Consider the following 22,587-nt stretch of genomic DNA (forward strand, 5'->3'; position numbering starts at 1 on the left):
GAGAAAGCATTAAGATTTGAAGACATAAATTTTCTCATGAGAAGAAAGCAAAGGAATTATGTGGTTTGTTTAAGAAACAAACACCCTTGTCAATAGGAAAACAGGGTTGTTGAAATGCCTGACATTAAGTATATGATAAAGGCAACCATCCACTATATAATACAGATGTATGGTGAAAATTAAAAGGAAGAAATAAATGAAATTGGAGAGATACTTCTGGATTCATTTCTTCTCTCAACTTCTATGACTCAGTAAGTAAGCTTTTTTGTTGTAGCAAAACATTATTTGCCCTATTAATCATGGTCACCTCTTAAAATGAAGTAGTTCTGTTCATGTTGTTATTGTTAAAAAGATTTAATTCTAACACTATTGGTGATGTGGAGACAAAACAACTTTGAGAGAAACAGAAAATATTTCTACGTAAGTAAAAAATATTTGATGAGGTAGTAACTTAGGCATAGTCAAGCATGATCTTAGACACCTTTACTTTCAACTTTTGACTGACTAGCAAGACAAAATAGAAATTGAAATATCTTCACTGATGAGAAATTAGAATCTTTACAGCCACAAAATTCACAGATAATTGTAATTTAACACATTTTAAAAAATAAAATATGGACTTTTATATATTTATTCATTTAAATATATTCATACACTTCTCACATTGTAAAGATTTTTTGCATATTCAGCATTATACTGAATAATAACACACTGTTGGTAAGTATTGTTGAGACTACAGCTTGCTTTCTGATTAAGGAATTACAAAAGCATAAGTATGGCAATGCCTCACTTTGTAAGAGTTCCTTAGAGGGTAAATTTTGAGAGAGGACTATTTTACGTTAAAGAATTTAAGTGTTTTTCTAATTATAGTCATTTAATTACTTTTTAAATTTATAATTTAATTATAAAGTAGATAATCAAATAATTTCAGGCTGTTTGAGTTCAATATGCATACACCAAAAAGATTTAACTGACATTCAACCAATCCATTTGCTTTGTTCTACATATTGTTGTGAGCCTGATAGTTCCTTCTTACATGAAGCTAGAACTCTAGTAAGAGAAGGTGGACAATGAACAAGCAAATGAAGATAATATGTAGGAAGTGATGAAACTATGGAAATATAATGAAAGAAGGCAACAGAGAAACAGGATATGAGTCATGGGAGACCTTTCTATGAAGGCATTTTGAGCACAGACCATCAGAAAGAGGGAAAAATCTTGCACATATATGTGGTGGAAAATTCTAGGGATAAGGCAGAGTAAAACAAAAAATGTAGGTGCAGTCACATCCAGGGACTTACGCCAGAAAGTGTGAAGGTCATTATGGTGGGAGTGAGCTTTGAAATGAATAGTAAAAATGATTCAAAAATATATACTCATATTCCATATGGATATTATATATATGGGGTGGAGAGGGGCATGGGAGGGTGTTGGTTTCAGGATTGAGGGGACACATGTATAGCTGCGGTCAATTTACAATGGTGTATGGCAAAAGCCATTAGAATACTGTAAAGCAATTATCCTCCAATTAAAATAAATAAATAAAATTTTAAAAAAGATTACCCATAAATGCAATCTATATGTTTAATATCCAAATTTAGTTTGGCAACTAATCATATGACAAAGACAATTAACTAGTAGACATGAAGGATATTGTAAAATTGTAATACGTGAACTTAAAAATCCAGAGAAATAAATGCTCTCAGTCTTAAGAAAAGAAAAGTAAATAAATAAATAAAAACATGGAGAACCATTGCTTTGATGCCAAGAATTCAGCCCAACAGCAAAAAAGGAACTGAGCCACAATGACTAGTATTAAAATGTTCTTTACTATTATAGCCTTGGTGTGTCTCACATGGACTGTTCTTCTTATAGACGGGATTCAAAATATTTTCTTTTCCTTTTGGAAAGAGCAACTCATGATATATGAATTTCAGAAAATATTTCAAAGTCATTCAATTCCATTTATTTCAAATACCACTGCCTCGAGAGTAATAAATATGCAACTGCCCATAGACACAATGAAGTATTTAATCTTGAGCAGAAGGTTGTTGAGTTGTTAAACATGAAAGCCACAGAATGTGTTTCTCTGCTCTGAGGAAAATAAAATTTTATTCTGGATATCTGTGTCCAAAAATGAACAAGGAGATTAAGGCCAAATGTGGACATAGGAAGATTAAATGGATTTATTGTATCCTGTAATTTTTTTTTTAGGCTGACCCTATAAAAAGAAATTCAATATTTTTCAGAAAGGAAATTGGTTGGAAGAAATAGATACAGGGCAATGTAACTTTACAAATGCTCATATTCACATGAATCTTAAGATGAGAGGTTAAAAGTAGGATAAAATATGAATAATACAAATATTAGGGGAATAGATAGTATTTTTCACTTCATTCCCTTGAGTCCTGCCCAAATGAAGACTGACAAGTTCAATAAAGTCTAGAAGAAAAATTACCTACATTGAGTTTCATATATGAAATGCTCACAAAAATCAGCACATTTCTTAAAAAGCCTGCTTTCAAACATTACTCTCAAGTGAATACTACATCTTTAAAACTACTTACAGGAAATATTCTTTGTTTCTTTTACTTAATTAGTGTCAGTGTTAGTTGCTCAGTCACCTCGGACTCTTTGCAACCTCATGGACTGCCAGTCTCCTCTATCCATGGGATTCTCCAGGCAAGAATATTGGAGTGGATTGCCATTTCCTTCTCCAGGGGATCTTCCCAACCCAGGGAGCGAACCCCAGTCTCCTGCATTGCAGGCAAACTCATTACCATTTGAGCTACAGGGAAGACCTTTTCTATTACTTGGTTGACCTAAAAAAATTCAGTACAATGATGATGAACCATTAAGGTAAATTTCCTTCCCTCGTTTTATTTTGCTTTGTAATCTCTAAGTCCCCAACTCTAGTCAATGACAAAGTCCACCAGACAAAAACAAGTCCAGGGCACCTATTAGAGAATGTTTACCTGGACAATGACAAATGAATATCATAAGAGAAACTTGTTCTGAGGAATAGTGTACGTTTTTTAATCATTCACTATGAGAAATAAGACATTATTAGATTCCTTATATTCATTGGTAATGTGCATTTAAACATACAATATTGAAATATCATCAAATAGGAGATGTGATGAAACTACAGGCACAGAAGACTAATGAAAAAAGAACCTTTCCTATGCTAATGTAGGCTAGTTCCATACCATAAAGTAAATACATTATATTTTCTTCCAAATTATATTTTGACTATGCTAATATACACATAATATTATGATAGTTGCAGGTATTAATAATTCTATTTTCTAAAAACTGGACATCATTATAGTAAAATCAAATAATGTGTGTGTATGTTGCTTCAGTCATGTGTGATTCTGTGCGATCTTATGGATTGTAGCCCATCAGGTTCTTCTGTCCAAGGGGCTCTCCAGGCAAGAATACTGGAGTGGTTTGCCATGCCCTCCTTCAAGGGGATCTTCCTGACCCAGGGACCAAACCAGCATCTTTTTATGTCTCCTGCCCACTAGCTGACAGATTCTTTATCACTAGCACCACCCAGGAAGCCCAAATCGAATAATAATGATGATTAAATAAAACAATCTTATGATTTACAATTCAGTGGCTTAAGAAGGGACTAGTAAGGTCTAACAGGATTGCTTTCTAACTAGAGAGAAGCCTTATCTATTACCTGTATTCAAGCTGCATAGTTTGTACATGCTCTGGACTCCAAGCAAAAAATCATCCTGAGATGTTTATATCATATTATAGATTTTGTTTAGTGAAACTTTTTATAAAGTTTGTAGAAAGAGTACACTTCTTGGCTATTTATAAATAGTAAGTATTTTACATTTTGCACTTCTATGGTCTCTGTCTCAGCTACTCAACTCTGCTAATATAATGAGAAGGCACTCTTCGACAATACATAAATGAGTATGTTCAATAAGTAAATGAATAAATGCATTAAATTGACCTTTATTTACAAAAATAGGCAGTGAGCCAAATTTAATCTGAGAGCTGTTGGCCAATTCCTGTTCTGAATAAATCCTTACAACAAGGTCCAAAAAATTAGTACAAGATACATAAATGGCAACTACCAACTGAATTATATATAAAATAGCCAGATAATAAAATGTATTTCTCTTTTGAAACTTGGTTGATTGTCAAAGAATAAGTTTACCATGTACCTTCTATCTCACCCAAAATACAACTAAACTTACATTAACAATTAGAATATCGGTAAAATGAGTCTTTTTGAAATAGTAAAAATGGCAGGGGATCCATTAATGTTATGTTTAAGCTTTTACTAGACTTATCCTGGAGTGTGAAGAAATAAAACTGATTAAGGAGAGGAGTCAAGTATCAAAAAAGAAAAGAAAAAAGGAAATGACTTGGACTAGCTTAACTGTTGTTTACTGAGTTTTAAGCTTTAAAGAAGATCTCTCATGTTGATTTAAACCATGATCTAAAGTGCAGTACAGTACTATATATAAAATGGATAAACAAGGAACTGCTGTATAGCACAGGGAACTATATTAAATATCTTGTAATAACCTATAATGGAAAAACATGTGAAAAAGAATACACATATATAGGGCTTCCCTGATGGCTCAGATGGTAAAGAATCCGCCTGCAATGTGGGAGACCTGTGTTTGATTCCTGGGTTGGGAAGATCTCCCTGAGAAGGGAACGACTACCCACTCCAGTATTCTGGCCTGGAGAATTTCATGGACAGAGGAACCTGGCAGGCTACAGTCCATGGGGTTGCAAAGAGTCAAACATGACTGAGCAACTTTCACTCTGCTTCCCTTGTGGCTCAGCTGGTAAAGAATCCGCCTGCAATGCGGGAAACCTGGGTTCTATCTCTGGGTTGGGAAGATCCCCTGGAGAAGGGAAAGGCTACCCACTTCAGTATTCTGGATTGGAGAATTCCATAGACTCTTTAGTCCATGGAATCACAAAGAGTCAGACACAAATGAGTGACTTTCACTTTCAAACATATATGTACATATAACTGAATCACTTTGTTATTTAATTGAATAGCAAAATGTTGAAATATAATACAAAATATTGAAATTTCAATACAATAGTTGAAATATTGTAAATCAACTCTAATTTTTTTTTTTAAGTGCAGTACTTGCAGTCACAAAAAGCAAAGACAGAGTTTGGGCTGATGACAGTGGTTATAAAATAAAATATGAATCTGATAGGAGAGTGAACCAAAGGGAAGAAGCCCCAAATTCTATATATAAACATTTCTGAATCTCTGACTTACCTATGAACTGTGCATGCTGGAGACAAACTTCAGACAGAGAGAAAAGAGCTAACCTAGGATTCCTTAGTTTTCCTAAGAGAGAGTTTTCATTTGAATATGACAAAGTTAAATGCCTACTAAAACGTACAAACCAAAATGTCAACAATATTTGGACGAATGTAACTTTCACAGTGTTCAGGATGTAACCCAATTACTCTACATACAAAGAACTAAGAAGGCATGACATATCTCATAAAAATAATGATTGATTTATGGAACGAATAAGCAAAAAATTGGTAAGATATGGAGATTTGAACAGCACCACTAATCACCTATTTGATTTTTATACAAATCTACACCACCAACAACAAAAAAATAAATCCCAAGACAACCAATAAATGAAGTGCAGAAATCAATAAAATAGAAAACAGATAACCACTAGAATATCTCTACAGAGAAAATTTCTTTTGTTAAAAGTTGTAAAGATTAACACATTTTATGAACTTCTGAGTTGATTGATCTAGAAAAGGGACAGTAAGAACACAAATTACCACTATTAATAATTAAAGGGTGGTTATCAGTACTAGTACAGTTCGGTAAAATTCTGTCTCTCAGTCATGTCTGACTCTTTGTGACCCCATTGACTGCAGCATGTCAGACTTCCCTATCTATCACCAACACCTGGAGCTTGCAGAATCTCATGCCCATTGAATCAGTGATGCCATGCAATCATCCTCTGTTGTCCCCTTCTTCTTCTGCCTTCAATCTTTTCCAGCATCAGAGTCTTTTCAAATGAGTCAGTTCTTCACATCAGGTGACCAAAGTATTGGAGGTTAAGCATCATCCTTCCAATGAATATTCAGCAGTGATTTCCTTTAGGATTGAGTAGTTTGATCTCCTTGAAGTCCAAGGGACTCTCAAGAGTCTTTTCCAACACCAAAGTTCTAAAGCATCAATTCTTCAGTGCTCAGCTTTCTTTACAGTCCAACTCTCACATCCATACCTGACTACTGGAAAAACCATAGCTTTGACTAGATTGACCTTTGTTGGTAAAGTAATGTCTCTGTTTTTAAAATGCTCTCTAGATTGGTCATAGTTTTTCTTCCAAGGAGCAAGCATCTTTTAAATTTCATGGCTGCAGTCACCATCTGCAGTGATATGGGAGCCCAAGAAAATAAAGTCTGTCACTGTTTTCATTGTTTACCCATCTATTTCTCATGAATTGATGGAACGGATGCCATGATCTTAGTTTTTTGAATGTTGAGTTTTAAGCCAGCTTTTTCAGTCTCCTCTTTCACTTTCATCAAGAGGCTCCTTAGCTTCTCTCTGCTTTCTGTTGTAAGGGTGGTATCATCAGTATATATGAGGTTATTGATATTTCTCCTGGCAATCTTGATTCCAGCTTGTGCTTCATCCAGCCTGGCATTTCTCATGATGTACTCTGCATATAAGTTAAATAAGCAGGGTGACAATATACAGCCTTGAAGTACTCCTTTCCCAATTTGGAACCAGTCCCTTGTTCTATGTCGTGTTCTAACTGTTGATTCTTGACCTGCATACATATTTCTCAAGAAGCAGGTAAGGTGATCTGGTATTCCCATCTCTTGAAGAAGTTTCCATACTTTGTTGTTATCCACACAGTCAAAGACTTTGGCATAATCACTGAAGCAGAAGCAGTTGTGTTTTTGTTTTTTTTTTTTTAATTCTCTTGCACTTTCCATGATCTAACAGATGTTTTCAATTTGATCTCTGGTTCCTCTGCTTTTTCTAAGTCCAGCTTGAACATCTGGAAGTTCTCAGTTCATGTACTGTTAAAGCCTCACTTGGAGAATTTTGAGCATTATTTTGCTAGCATGTGAGATGAGTGTAATTCTGCAGTAGTTTTATCATTCTTTGGCATTGCCTTTCTTTGGGATTGGAATGAAAACTGACATTTTCCAGTCCTGTGGCCACTGCTGAGCTTCCCAAATTTGCTGGCATGTTGAGTGCAGCACTTTAACTGCATCATCTTTTAGGATTTGAACTAGCTCAGCTGGAATTCCATCACCTCCACTAGCTTTGTTCATAGTGATGCTTCCTAAGGACCACTTGACTTCACACGCCAGGTATCTAACTCTAGGTGAGTGATTACACCATCATGTTATCTGGTTCTTTAAGATCTTTTATGTATAGTTCTTCATGTATTCTTGCCACTTCTTCTTAATATCTTCTGCCTCCATTAGGTCTAACAAGTAGCACAGGTACATACAAGTAATACTGGTACATACAAAATAAGAGATTATGAACAGTTTTCTGTCAACAACTACAACAATTTAAACCAAATAGACAATTTTCTTGTAAAACATAACTTACTGAAATGTACAGGAAACAAAGGGCAAAATTTGAACAGCTATGTGTCTTGTATATAAATTGAATCCATTCTCATAAACTTTCCAACAAGAAAACTCTAGGACCAGGTGATACCATTGGTCAATTCTTTTAAGCATTTAAGGAAGAAATAACACGATCTTTCACAAATTCACAATATAGAGGAGAAGGAGGGTAATTTCAAAATAAAAATATATATTAGAAGGAACTAATAACTGGAGGCTAATATATGTCTATAAACCTACATGCAAACTTGACTAATAGTATTTTAGAAAATCAGATATAGCAATATGTAAAAGGGTAATGTGTTGCAGCCAATAAATTTTGTCACAGGAATGTAAGATTGATTGAAATTTACAAAATCAACTGATGTAGCCCATTTTGTAAAAATGAAAAAGTACAAATTAAGTTTTAATAAATGATAAAAAACATTTGATAAAATTTGACATTCCTTCAAAATTAAAACTTGTAGCAATTTAGTAATAAAAGGAAATTCCCTCTACCTGAAAAAGGACATTCATGAAAAACCTAAGGCTAACTTCACATTTAACACTGCAGATTTGAATTCCTTCTTTGTAGTAGGGAACAAGAAAAAAATATCCATTCTCACCACATCTACAGGGTTCTTGGCCACTACGGAAAGTTAGAAATCAAGACATAAAGATAAGAGAGTATAAGAATACCTATTTGCAGAAGGCATGTTGTTTACATATAATATCATCAGAAATCTACAGTATAATTAACAGAACTAATCAGTGAATTCAGTAAAAAATCAAAATTCATAATTATGAAATAGAAAGTAATGATCTTTTTTATAGTATCAACAGTTTTTTTTTTAAACCTCCACACTTAATGAAGATTTGAATAAATAATAAGAAAAGTCACTGTCATGGACTGAGAGACTCCATATTGCTAAGATGTCGGTTCCTCTCAAATTGATATACAGATTGCACACAAAGTCAAATCAAATCTCAGCAAGTTTTCTGTAGTAACTGACAGTTTGATTCTAAGATGTGTGGAAAAGCAAAGAACCTAAAATACTGAAAGCCATTTTGAAAAACAAAATTGGAGTATTTAGACTACCAGTTTTCAAACCTTGTTTTAAATATACAGTAATCAAGAGAATGCAGCTTTGGCATAAGAATACATTACACATTAATAAAACAAAATAGCCCAGAAATAAACCAACATGTATATTATTTAATTTTCAACTTATGTTTCAGAGAAAAGTGGTAAAGCAAAAAAAGACTTTCAACAAATATTACTAGAATTTCTGGATATGTATATGAGCATTATAATAGTCACCCTGATACCTACCTTGCATTCTATAAAACTTTTAAATTGAGATAGAACATAAACATGTATATAAAACTTAAAACTATTGAGGAAACATGAATATGTTTCTTTGACTTGGATGGTCTGGTAAATATTTCCTTGATAACTCACACAAATATTAATAAATGATATTAAAATTATAATTTATATCTAATTAAAAATTATAACCTATAGAATAAAACATTAAGAAAATAAATAGTCCAAGTGAAAGTATTTACAAAAACATTTTTTTGACAAAATACTGGTATCTAAGTATCATGTTATTGTTTAGTTGCTAATTCATGTCCAAATCCCTTGCGACCGCATGGACTGTAAACTGCCAGGCTCCTCTGTCCATGGGAGTTCCCAGGCAAGAACACTGGAGTGGGCTGTCATTTCCTTCTGCAGGGGATCTTCATGACAGGGATTGAACCTCTGTCTCCTGCATCTCCTGCAAAGGCAGACAGATTCTTTACCATTGAACTATCTGGGGAGCATAAAACTCATTAATAAAAATAACAAACAGTCCAGTAATAAAAATGGGCAAAATATTTGAATAAACACTTTGCAAAAGAAGATATGAAAACAACCAATAACAAAAAGAAAAGGTGTCAACAGTTCAGTATCATGAGCTATCAATAAAATGCAAATAAAAACCACAAAGCTACCGCTACACATGCACTCAAAGTGACTAAAACAAAATAGACACACAACACCAAACAGTGACAAATATGAAGAATAACCAGGAGTTCCATACATTCTTGGTGGAATTTCAAAATCCTGTACCATGAAATGGCAACCCACTCGAGTATTCTTGCCATGGACAGAGGAGCTTGGCAGGCTACTGTCTATGAGGTCACAAGAGTCAGACACTACCAAGCAAATAAACCACCACAACCATGCTGCTACTCATCAACTCTAATCCTAGACATTTATCCAAAAGGAATGAAAGTAAGTGTCATAAAATTTCATATGAGAATTTTCATATTAGCTCTTTCATAGTAATAAAGAACTGGAAACAGCTGCCACATCCACTAATAAGAAAACTAATAAACTATATTATATTCACAAATGATACATTTTTATTCAGCAATGAAAAGAGAATAAACTGCCTGTACACTCAACAATATGAATAAACTTTGAAAGTTTTATAATAAATGAAAAATGTCTATTAAGAATGTACATACTGCATGATTACTCTATTAACTTCTAGAAGAGGTTAACTGAATATACAGTGGAATACAACCATAGCAGTTTTTATCTGAGGATGTGAAGTGATTGATCAGGAAAGGACAAGAGGCAACTTCTGGGGGGTGGTGATGATAATATTCTATATTGCTAGAGAGTTACAGTACCTAGAGGAATGGCAAGATTCAGAGAATGTGCATTAAAAATGAGTGGATTCCATTTTATATATATTTTACATCATAACAAAAGTTAAACCAAGATTAAAGTCTAGTTAATAATACATAAGCTGACATCCTAAGGGGAAAGTATCTACAATTTATTTTCAAATGCACCAGGAAAAAATATAAATTTGGCCAATTGAGAGATACCGACATGAATACGTGGATAAATATATGACAAATCAAATATAGTATAATGATACTGGCAGAACTTAAATGATGTATATATACAGCATCTCTATAAAAATTTTTTGAATGAAAAATTTTATAATGAAATTATAAAATACAATAAAATGTTAAACTACTGAGACTTTATTTCATGATTTCAATTTGTTTTAACAACCTAAGATGTTGTCCTGCTTCAAAAATTGTTAGTCTGAGCATGTTGGGAGGAGATGAATTAACAACAGAATAGTAGAACCTGCTGTGCAATGGCTCCAGCAAGACATTTTGTAGCTGTAGCTTATTTTTGTTTTTATGGCAAGAAACCCAGCATGAAGTCTCATTTGTACACGTGCAAAGTCAGTAGATATTTACTGTCCGGTGTAACTGAATCATTCATGATTTGATGAAAGTTATATCATTCCTATCACCTATTGGCATGTATTGGTATATGGAAGATAGGATGCGTTTGAATATGCTTTAGGAATTTCACTGAGACACACTGCAACTGTTCTCCTTTGACAACTCATTTTATCGGAACACTTTGAAAGGTAGAGATGATTTATTTCCACCTGAAGTTTACCTCTGGCTTGAAAATACATGAAGGGTTCTAAAGGAAAGTTTCCCTAAATGAAGCTGCAATCTGGGCTAGTAATATCACACCAAGAGCTCACAGTTTTGTGAGTATTCTAGTCTCATGTACAATACAGGGACAGGTCTAGAAATATCTCCAGATAAAATGCCCTACTTTAATGATAAAGTATATGAAGGTGAACTAAAATTGTTCAAACTTTGGAATATGGTATCAGCTTGCAAATTATGAAATGAAGTGGACATGTGGAGTTTGTGTAAGGATTCTTTAGGAAGGCTGTTCCATGGTGATCTACTAAGGCAGCAATGAAATGATAGGTACTGGAAGACAAAGGTTTTTTTTTTTTTAAATTTCTTTATTTTTTAATTGAGGGATAATTGCTTTACAGAATTTTGTTGTTTTCTGTAAAACCTCAACATGAATCAGTCATGCTGCTGCTGCTAAGTCACTTCAGTCGTGTCCGACTCTGTGTGACCCCATAGACAGCAGCCCACCAGGCTCCTCTGTCCCTGGGATTCTCCAGGCAAGAACACTGGAGTGGGTTGCCATTTCCTTCTCCAATGCATGAAATCAGCCATAGGTATACATATATCCCTTCCCTTTTGAACCTCCCTCCCGTCTCCCTCCCCATCCCATCCCTCTAGGTTGATACAGAGTCCCTGTTTGAATTTCCTGAGCCATACAGCAAATTCCTGCTGGCTAACTGTATTTTACATATGGTAATGTAAGTTTCCATGTTTCTTTTTCCATACATCTCACCCTCTCCTTCCCTCTCCCCATGTCCGTAAGTCTATTCTCTATGGAAGACAGAGATTTTTAAAATAATTTACCTGCTTTATATCTGTTGTTAGAAAGATACATCAATCTCTTTGACATTCAAATTCTTGATTCTCTGATCCTTTAGAGTTGAGGTGGGAGGGACAGGCACTTCACAAGTAAGATTACATCCCATGATCTATAAATAAGTTATGAAAAAATTCAGATCTTTTCATAAACAAACATTAAGTAATTCTGGTTACATTTCAGGGTCCTAGGAAAATTTCCCTCATAATCACAGGACTTCAAGCTATTTTCCAACCCAGAAATTTTGAAGCTTGAAGTTCTATCTAAGAAAGTGGGTGAAACTTTTTCTTCCATATTCATAACGTTCATTTTGAGGAAATTATAAGGGTACAAAGAAGAGGTAACCACAGAATCTTCATGAATGACAGTAGTTTTATTCCTCCTTATTTGTTGGCTAACCATATCTGCCTGGCTAATGAAGAGCTAAGAGGGTTATCTGGTTTAAGTTTGGGGGTATCATCCCATCTCTCTCCTACTTCTATTTTCTCCATATACAAGTGCACATTTGTTTCAAGTAATGATAGACTCTTACTAAAATAAATATGAGTAATGTAATTTCCAAACTGAACTAATAATTATAAATCAATACTGTATTATCCATCTAGAGAGTTCCCTACTTCTATTGGTTAACTATTTTGCCAAATAAATATTTGCTTTCAAATTTCTATTTTAACACAGAGAATTTGAATTAAATAACATGAGTTAAATATCACAGTTTGAGTATTGAAATGGAAAAGGATAAAAGAGACTTTTTTTTTAATACATTTTTCTTCTCTAAGAGAAGTCCCTTCTGAGGTTTCAGAAGCTCCATATTGTCTAGCATTTGTAAACAAATGGGAATTAAATGCCAGATCCTTGCCACATTATATTAGCTGAAACTAAAGTCAGTTTAATTTTTTTCCAATTGAGTTCAGTCTTTGTGACCCTTTGTCCTTCAGTTTTAACAAGGAGAATAGAGTTCATTTAGAGCAAAGAAACTTCAGAGGAACTTAAGAGGATCAGAAAAATAACAGACCCCTGTATCCATTGAGCCAATATACTAAGTCAGACTGATCAAAGCTGATAGCTTTATAATAGCCTGTTTGCTGAATTTCAATTGAATTAAAAAATCTATGCATAATATATCTTCACAGATGAGATAGCTAATTTATGTGAAATAGAATTATAATGTGGCTTTCTTGGAGATTGTGAAAAAAAATTGACCAAGACCAAGTACCAAGTCCAAAAACAGTAAATAGTGTTTCTATAATCACAATTAAGAGAACAAGACATAAAACATATCATGTTCCATTAAAAAGTTATACATTAACCATAAGAATATGGCAATTTCATGACTTAGTTATCCTCTTCTTACTTGCTAGGATTTTGATTGTTAAAATGAGTGATATTTAGTATATTAATATCCCAACTTGTATTATCATGAAATTAGACTATATATATGTATGTGTGTATGTGTGTATGTGTGTGTGTGTGCAACATATATTACCAATGTTAAATAAGGTCATTATTTAATTAACTGAGTTTAAGGACTGGCTATATTGAAAGCCTGAGAGGTTAAGTGGAGATAAAAGAAGCTATAGTAGTAAGACTTACCAGAAATTCAAAAGTGATGAAATTATTGAACACAAATCAAATAACATTAAGACTAAGGAGCCTCTGAATCATGTATCTTGAAATGTTATCAACAACCCAATGCATATAATTATTTTAGCCAAACCTCAATGTAAAATATTTTTTTCCAATAGACTGTAAGGAACAGTACTTCAGTCTTTTTTTTTTCTAACATGCTTGACTGAAATTGGTGCTCTTTTGTAGAGGACTGTAGTTTTATTACCTTGATTTATATAATTTTATGTTAAAAAATAAGTTCAGGTCTTCTGTTACTACTATGATAAGTAGAACTCTGTTTAGTTGCTAAGTTGTGTCTGACTCTTTGTGACCCCATGGACTGTAGCCCACTAGGTTCTTCTGTCCATGGAATTCTCCAGGCAAGAATAATGAAGTGGGCTGCCATTTCCTTCTCCAAAGTAGAACTTTACATATGATAATTTATAAGATACTTGATTGCTCCAAGTCTTTATTATTTTCTGACCAGATTGAATATGGACCAATTCTGCTAGCAGTGAATTAATTGCTCTCTGGTAACATTCTGGATCAGCACACCCATCCCACTACCCGCTTCCCTTAACGTCTTTAAATTATATGAAATTTGTGCTAGATAATCTCACTTTTTCCTGATACCCAGTTGCACACTCTTTCTTTGTAATGGAACCCTCCTACCCAGATGAAGGTGGTCATGTGACCATGTTCTAGGTAGAGATATATAATCAGAACTGTGGAGTATGAAATTTAGAAAGTGTTCTTAAAGGGAGGCACTTTTATTCTTCTTCTCCTTCTTATTTAATCCTTCTTTCATGTTTCTTTTTACAGAAGAGATATGAGGACAAAAGTTCAAGAAGCTGTGTTGGATAGATCATAGAAGCCATCTAGGATCTCACGGTTTCTGAGTCAGGAATTTGGGCATGGTTGAAGTTAGCCCTCTGCTCAGGGTCTCAGAAAACTGTAATCAAGGTGTCAGCTGGGACTGTGGGCTCCTCTGATGCTTGAGATCCCCTTTGAAGCTTTTGTGGTTGTTGGCAGAATTCCATTCCTGGCAGGTGCAGGACTGAGGCGCTCAATTCCTAAAGGCTGCTGCCATTCCCTACTGTGTGAGCCCTTCTCTACAATATGCCAGTTTGCTCCTTTGAGGATAACAGGAGAATGTCTCTGCTCTTTAAGTCTATAACTTAGGGAAAGTCTGGGATCTCTTTCAAAGGGCTCACCTAATTGTCAGACCCAAAAAGGACGTTTCCTTTTGAATTGCAAAATTCCCTTACCTTTCCCATATTCTAATGGTTAGAATAATGTCACGGTTTCTGCCTACACAAAAAATTATATAGGATGTGTACTCTAATGGACAAGATTCGAGGGATCATGATAGAATTCAGTCTACCACACTGACAATTTTGGAAAGCCACAAAGTAAATTATTAGAATAGTTCATGGCTGCTGAAATGTGGCTTTCTCCTGCACGTGAAATTTTATATCGTACTTATACTGCTGATCTTCATGTTTTGAACATGTAGTCCAATCTAATTCTAGCAAATACAGTGATCATTCTCCCTGTTTGTTACAGAGAGTAGACAATAACCCCCACACAGCTGTTCGCCTGTGGCTCTTTATTTTCTCCTGGTCCCTCTTCCTCTGTTCATCTTGAATTCTCCCCGCTATGACTCTGTTAGCTGTTTGTTGGATAAGTCATCTAAGTTGGATAATTCATATCTTTTTTCGTCTCTTGGCTATGGAACTAATTGCTAGCTTGGAATTGGCCTTATGAAAATATTTTATAATTTGTTTTGTCTTGGCTTTAAGTCATGGAAAATTGGCATTTGCCATAGATACATAGGAAAAATAATACTTATATTATGCTTCCCCTACCCCACTTCAGTTTGCTTTTTCTCACTTTATTTCCTATTGGTAAAGAATAAGATTATTGGCCACAATATATGTAAGACATGGATTTGGAATATTATTTGGGGAGAGAGAGTTCTGGCTTATCTCTCCTTTAGTACTTCTAGAACAATACACTGTTTAATTCACAAAAAGTAAAATGAAATTTAAGCATTATAGAAGATAAGATTAAGCTGAGAATTTAATTTCCTAGAAGATTTTTGCACACCTTTCTAAAAAGATGGAAAAAGATGGACAGTCTCCCTATTTTAACTTCCTTCATTGCCTGTGCTGGGACCTTCTGATTATATTTTTTTGAGTCCCTCAGTTTATCAGGGACCTTAACTGTGAACTCAATTTCCAGATATTTCAGAATGTATCATTATGAACACTGTCTCTAAGAAATTCTCATTCATGAGCTTGAATTTCTCTAAAAGCCATATTACGTAAGCGGATACCAGCTTTGAATTTGAAAAGTTTAAGTAAATATATGGTTAAGGCAATCTCACAAACTGATATCACATCATTCTACTGTTTCTATTAGCTCCACAAGTCCCCAGACTTTGATAGTCAGCAGTATTCTCAGGAAATTATGTATCACATTTCCTTATAAATGAACAGTACATATACATTTGGCTGGTAAGAAGCAGGAAGTAAGATTTGGGAAAATTTGAATGATATCTCCTAACCTTCTCCCTCCCCCAAAAAATCATGAAACAATACTTTTGGAAAATTATATTAAAAATACTCAGTTTGTGCTTAGAAACCAAGAGAAATTTGGATTCCTCAGTGAATTCATGTCAGATGAGTTCTGATACTCTTTCAAATACAGACATTGAGATACTAGTAAGTTTTCTTTAAATTTACTTTTATTCAAAATTTTTCTTCTTTAGTTAGCTTACATGAATATCAATTTCAAAGTTTCTTTTTATATATCTGCTACTTAAATTTAAGTAAAATTTTAAAGATAAGGCAAAGTCCAGAAATTTATAATAATGCGAAATCAAGAATACATGAATTTAACACTACTTTCAAGATTAAATATATTTGGGAATTCTGGATTGTATCTAATAATTTTATGGGATCAATGAAATTGAAGATATATGGGCATTTTCTTTATTTTTAACTATTACGTATGTATTATCCATGAAGCTTTTAAAATATGCTAGCTCTGATGCACAGCTTCACCAATTATGTCTGTTAGGATTTCAACAAGAAAGCATGATCATTAATAGATATTAGAAAATCAAGAAGTTACTACTCCAAAGTTAGTTGCTACACAATTGTTGGAGGAATTGAAGAATTAAAAGGACTAGAAAGGAGAAGGAAAAAGTCACCAAATAGCCCTGATGTAGATGAAATAGTCAGAGCTGGCAGGAGGCTGCTAGGGTAGAATCACAAAGAGGGCAGGATAGATGACCATGGGAAGTTGTTGGCTCTCCATTGCAATCGCTCAGCATCTAGTTGCTCAGTAGAGTCAGAATTTGATGACAAGAGCTGGGCAAGTAGCAAATTGAGAACAAGCTAGAATTCTGCATTTATCCCTACTGCTTCAACCGATGACAACTTTCAAAGTACAATGGCTTTTATTTCACCTTCTTCCCCCAACTTCAAACAAATACCTCTTGTGACCAGTCTTTACCTGAGACCATTCAAGGAAGAAAATTCTGGAAAGTATCATGTATTTCCAGCTTAAACTGACACAATACAAGATTATCAACTAACCCTGTTTTATCTTTTAGGGTGAAAACCTCCTCGATCTCACTTGCATGGTGAACATTTGGAAATCAGCGTCTCTGACTCTGGCTGCACAAATGAGGAAATAAAGTGCCTGAGAGGGTAAGCCAATTTCCCAAGGACACACAGAGAGTTAATGTGTTTTTAAAAAGTTCATTATTTTAACTCCCAGGGCAAGCTACTTCCTTTTCTAACATGACAGTGATAGCTTTCTTCACATAGGGAAGGGATTTTACATTGTGTCATTGTAAAAATGGTAGAGAAAAAAATAGTAGTAAATAAGGTAATTTGCAGACATATGGAGATAAATTCTATATAAATTTTCTTATTAACTACTCTATCTTCTAAAAGAAAAAGTTAAATATCCTCTTTTCTTCCATCAAGTTTCCATTTATAATAGACCATTACTAGAACTTTCTTTTAAGTCATTTTAAGGTATCTCATCATTTTATATTATCCTTGTCCATATTGTACTCCATGAATTATTAAAGATTAATGCATCTATATTTTGAATGACCAACCATGCCTGATGGTTTTTAAATATCAAGCTGTTCTTTTTTCCTGGTGTAATGATAAATTTACATTATAATTAACAGCCAAAGAATTCCTTTTTATGCCATATAATGATGCCTTTCTTCAGCTTTGCTTTTCAGACAGTACATCATAAATCACAGGGGAAATATCTTTATTTTTAATATTCACATTTATGCATTTAATGAACATTATTGAATTTTTCAAGTACTTATTGGGAATGGAGTTGAAATATTTGTGCACTATTATTTTATTTCAGTCTTAGAGAATGCAGCCTTTGGCTGATACTGGAATGTTAATAATTAGCACCTCTATTAGAAGTCAGCTCCAGGTTTTCAAGCAGCATTATGCTAGGAAGCTATGTTTCCCAAGTGAATGAAGAATTATACAGTTTTATTAAAGAGGAGCCTTTCCTTTGAATACAATTTTAAGAAAATCTTCAAAGGAACAAATTTAAAGCCTCAAATCAGAGCACAGCACTAATTAGTGTGTAACAATGATTTAGGCAGAGAGCACCAGGCCTTGTTAATTTTCCAGGCCCATTCTGTAGTCTCTTTGCTGTATATTTCTTTTGATGAGTCAATTTCATCTAGGTGCAGCTTTTTATAGTTTAACTACTGTCATAACACTTCTAAAGTTTTAGAAAATGGTACATACTGATGCTGAAATCTGGCAATTATCTTCTAATTCTGCATTCCAACAACTGATTTTATGGCTCAGCTTAAAATGCTTAATTCAATTTCAAGTATTTTGCATTTATAATATTGCTTTAAGTGGCATGTCTCTGAATAAAACAATGTAACTACCTATTTATTTATGTAACCTTCACACTTAGAAATAAAAATGTGCATCAGTCATCAATTATAAATCAAGTTATTGAAGATTCAAGGATGTCAGGTACATAAGTTCCCTTGATCACATATTATCTTGCAATGCCTATTAGGAGTTAGAAAAGCTAAAATATCAGCTTTGTAATTTTAAAATGTTATGTACTACAAATGTGTTATCAGAATAAATTGTTTTCTTCACTTAGTAAATAGTGAGGTATTGATCTGAGAATGTCGTGGGAAATTAGAAAGCAGTAAGACCAGAACGGCATATAACTGTAATTTATGACTTCAGGAATATGAAGTAGGAATTGATTACTATTAAGGTCAATATCAAGATTCATCGACTCAGATATTCATTGTGACTAAGGCCAAATTGAGAATCAATATTTGCATTAAGAAAACATATATCTTCCTATGGATAAAAATATGCCAATATATCCTGCCATCCTGTTATCACCTATTATGAGAATTCAATCTCTGGAGCATGATAAACATTTTGCAATTTTAAAACCATCTACTGTTGCCTCTAACTCTTGGTGTCTGCATCATTAATGACAGAATATTAGATTATTTCAATCAACAATTGATATTTATATCAAATAAAAATGAATCATAACTACAGTCCACTTCAGAATTTTTGAGTGATCCAAACACCTTGCACAGTACCCCGAGGAAGACATTATCACAAAACCCATAGCAGCAGTGCAAACAACTGTACATCCATTCCATAACAGCTTAGGAAATGGGTCCAGATGAATGAATAAATTACTAAATAGATTAAGAAACTCTTATCTGAGTTAAACATAAAAGACATAAGGCAGACATGGTAGAAAACAAATATAATGTGTACCAATTTGAAGAACTGAGTTAATTTATATCCCAACTTACCTAACATGTTCAAGTAAAATTCCGAATAATTCCAGCCCTCTTCACAACTTGTCCCAGCTTTTTTTTTTTTTTGTCCCAAAGTCTTTTCCCACATTTCTTTGCTAGTTTTTTTGTGTTTTTTGTTCTGTTTGTGATTGTTTTCACTTTAAATTCACTCAGTATACTAGTCTTTTAAGGATTGGTCACATGACTTGCAGATAGAGCATATTATTTGAAACTCTAGCTAGACTTGAATATTTTATAAAATATTTACTGGGGCAGCTGTTATTAAGACACTCAAAACAGAGCATATGATGACATCATATCTGGCATACTAAGAAAAACAAGCAGCAGCAGCTACAACATAGAAGGAAAAGAGGAACAGATAAAACTATTACTTAATGAGTTATTTTTAAACTGTAGCAGTAGAATCAACAAGGTCCAAGGACACCTTAGGAACTACCAGGGTTAGGGGCTAGGCAGGAAGGGTACAGCTCGGTGATAAGCATTCACGGCACTCCCTCTTGTATCAGCTGTGTACTGCATCAAACAGAAATGTGAAAACAAGTGATCGCAATAAATAGTACTACTCTACTATTTTACTCCTAAATACAGATCAGTAAGTTGTCACATATAACTAATTTTTTAGTTTATATATTTAGTGTCTTCAAAAAACCAACTCAGATTATTGTGTTGACAACAAACTCAGTAAGACTGTGTGTGTGTGTGTGTGTGTGTGTGTGTGTTTTCTGGTTCATATCAAAATACAAAGGAGGAAAAGAAGGAACAGGAAAAAAACCAGAATAGACTCTAGTGCCTAATATAATATTGAATTATTGAACTGCCGGATAAGTCTGCTTCAAGGATAATATGAGTAAAACATGTTGTTATATCAACAAAATGTGTGTTTATACATGCATGCATACACATGTACATACATATATATGGAGAGAGATAGAAAGATTTAGAGATTTTAGGGGATGGGGTCAAGCAATTGTGGAGGTGTGGAGAGAGAGCAAATTAGCCAAGAAGGTGTGTTCAGGCTCTCTCACCCCACGTTTTGTAAACAATGACTATGTAACAGCTGAGATCATTTATACCATTGCTCATGCACGTCACGAGGTACCTGCTTGGTCACAGGTTACTGTGCGTGGGTACACTTGTATGAGCTTCACCATGAAAGTCCTGGCTGCTGCTGTACTGGGGCTACACTGGAGTGACACCATGGCTATGTTATATGAGGTTATGTTATGGCTCCATTATAGCTCTGTATGGTTATGTTGTGGCTGTTTCTACAGCTGCTGCATCAGCCAGGAGAGAGGCTGTGTTATGGCTGCCATACCAGCCAGGAGAGAATAAAGGTGTCTGCAGTTCCTGTGGATCCTAACATCTCCTTCCAGCCTCTTAGTTTGCTTCTTGTCTACCCTGGGTTCAGGCAACAGTGCGCATAGCGAGATTCAGGAAGACAATTGGTGTCATAAACAGGATCAGGGGATACGGAAGGCTTGATTGGTTTTGGTTTTAGATGTAAAGTCGTGTCTGACTTTTTTGTGACCCCATGGACCGTAGCCTGCCAGGCTCCTCTGTCTATTGGACTGCCCAGGCCCAGAATACTGGAGTGGGTTGCCATTTCCTTCTCCAGGGGATCTTCCTGACCCAGGAATTGAACCCATCTCTCCTGCATTGGCAAATGGATTTTTTTTTTAACCACTGAGCTACCTGGTAAGCCCTTTTGCATTACAGGGCACACTATAATTCTTCTTAACAGTTCAATATAAGACTTGCAAAAACAGTCATAATGATTTCGTTGTTAAGCACTAAGAAAAATATATGATATATATCAAAGGGAAAGAATGGAAGATAAAGAAAAACACGTGGAAGTGTTAGTAGTATCAACTTTTCATGGCCCCATGGATCCACCAGGCTCCGCTGTCCATGGAATTCTCCAGGCAAGAATACTGGACTGGGTAGCCATTCTCTTCTCCAGGGGACATTCCAGACCCATGGATTGAACTTGGGTCTCCTGCATTGCAAGTGGATTATTTTCATTCTGGGCCAAAAACACATATCTGTGAACATAGTGTTAAGTATAAAACTTATAAATTTCTTTCAAAATTAAAGTGTTTATCATGAAAATTATGGAATATAATTAGACTATTATCTATAAGTCATATTTGGACATATAAATTTCAAAATATCTATTGAATTGGACTGTAGGTTGAAACAAGTTACCTATTTTAAAAATGGTAAATGAAACCTAAGAAACAATAATAATATAAAACTATTTTTTCTTCAGTTAAGTTGCTCAGTCAGGTCGGACTCTTTGCAACCCCATCAACTGCAGCATGCCAGGCTTCCCTGTCCATCACCAACTCCCCGCAGCTTGCTCAAACTCATGCCCATTGACTCGGTGATGCCATCCGACCGTCTCAACTTTTGTTGTACCTTTCTCATCCCGCCTTCAATCTCTCCCAGCACCAGGGTTTTTCCAACGAGTCAGCTCTCCGCATCAGGTGGCCAAAGTACTGGAGTTTCAGCTTCAACATCTGTCCTTTCAATGAACACCCAGGACTGATCTTCTTTAGGATGGACTGGTTGGATCTCCTTGCATTCCAAGGGACTCTCAAGAGTCTTCTCCAACACCACAGTTCAAAAGCATCAATTCAATAAATTCTTTTATATTTCAATTTTTTCATATGGCTAAATTATAATTTAAATTAATTAGAATTAGCATGATAGTAAGAAATATAGAGGTCTTCCCAAGGGTTCGGTGGTAAAAAAATCCATCCGCTAAGGTAGGAGATGTGGGTTTGATCCTTGAGTTTGGAAGACCCCTCCTGAAGTAAGAAATGGCAACTCACTCCAGTATTCCTGCCTGGAAAATCCCATGGAACAGAGGGGCCTAGTGGGCTACAGTTGGCCAGAGTCGGATAGGACTGAACAACTGAGCCCACGCAGCATAAGACTCTATGGAAAGAAGTATAAACTCTCGAAAACTTCTCAAATACATACAGCTAATTCATTTTTTTTTGTACAGCAGAAACTACCACAACATTGTAAAGCAATTATGCTCCAGTAAAAAGAGAAAAGAAAAAAATTCACTATTACCAATCAATATAATACAGACAATTTCCAAAGTATTTAGAAAGTAAAATAAACAAAGTATAGCAACACAAAACAATATAATACAAAGAGA

The 22,587-nt window shown here is 34.6% G+C and overlaps 2 long non-coding RNA genes across 2 annotated transcripts; one reads left to right on the forward strand and one right to left on the reverse strand.

Moving 5' to 3' along the window:
• Positions 1 to 8,459: 8,459 nt before the first annotated feature.
• Positions 8,460 to 19,695, reverse strand: LOC133228599 (uncharacterized). The gene is made up of 3 exons (XR_009730283.1): positions 19,413 to 19,695; positions 11,926 to 12,050; positions 8,460 to 9,386 (listed from the first exon to the last, which is right to left on the reverse strand). It is a non-coding gene; the product is annotated as an uncharacterized LOC133228599 (long non-coding RNA).
• On the forward strand, positions 13,779 to 22,026 carry LOC133228600 (uncharacterized). The gene is made up of 3 exons (XR_009730284.1): positions 13,779 to 14,079; positions 17,169 to 17,265; positions 21,867 to 22,026. It is a non-coding gene; the product is annotated as an uncharacterized LOC133228600 (long non-coding RNA).
• Positions 22,027 to 22,587: the final 561 nt, after the last annotated feature.

This window comes from Bos javanicus, chromosome 17 (genome assembly GCF_032452875.1).
Source record: "Bos javanicus breed banteng chromosome 17, ARS-OSU_banteng_1.0, whole genome shotgun sequence".
NCBI lineage: Eukaryota > Metazoa > Chordata > Mammalia > Artiodactyla > Bovidae > Bos > Bos javanicus.